The sequence below is a fragment of the Myotis brandtii genome, unplaced genomic scaffold (genome assembly GCF_000412655.1).
Source record: "Myotis brandtii unplaced genomic scaffold, ASM41265v1 scaffold39, whole genome shotgun sequence".
Classification (NCBI taxonomy): domain Eukaryota; kingdom Metazoa; phylum Chordata; class Mammalia; order Chiroptera; family Vespertilionidae; genus Myotis; species Myotis brandtii.
In genome coordinates, this window is record NW_005364953.1 from 5,059,616 (window position 1) to 5,059,910 (window position 295).

The window sequence follows — 295 nt, forward strand, 5'->3', positions numbered from 1 at the left end:
GCTGTAAAAAAGAAGGAAATCTTACCTTTTGTGACAGCATGGATGGACCAGGAGAGTATTATGCTAAGTAAAATAAGCCAGTCAGAGAAAGACAATGCCACATGATTTCCTTGTATATGAAATCTAAAAAACAAAATAAACAAACAAAATTTTAAAAAGGCTTATAGATACAGAGAACAAACTGACAGCTGTCAGAGGGGATGAGGGTTTGGGGGATGGCTGAAAAAGGTAAAGGGATTAAGAAAACAACAACAACTCATAGACACAGACAACAGTATTGTAATTACCAGAGAGA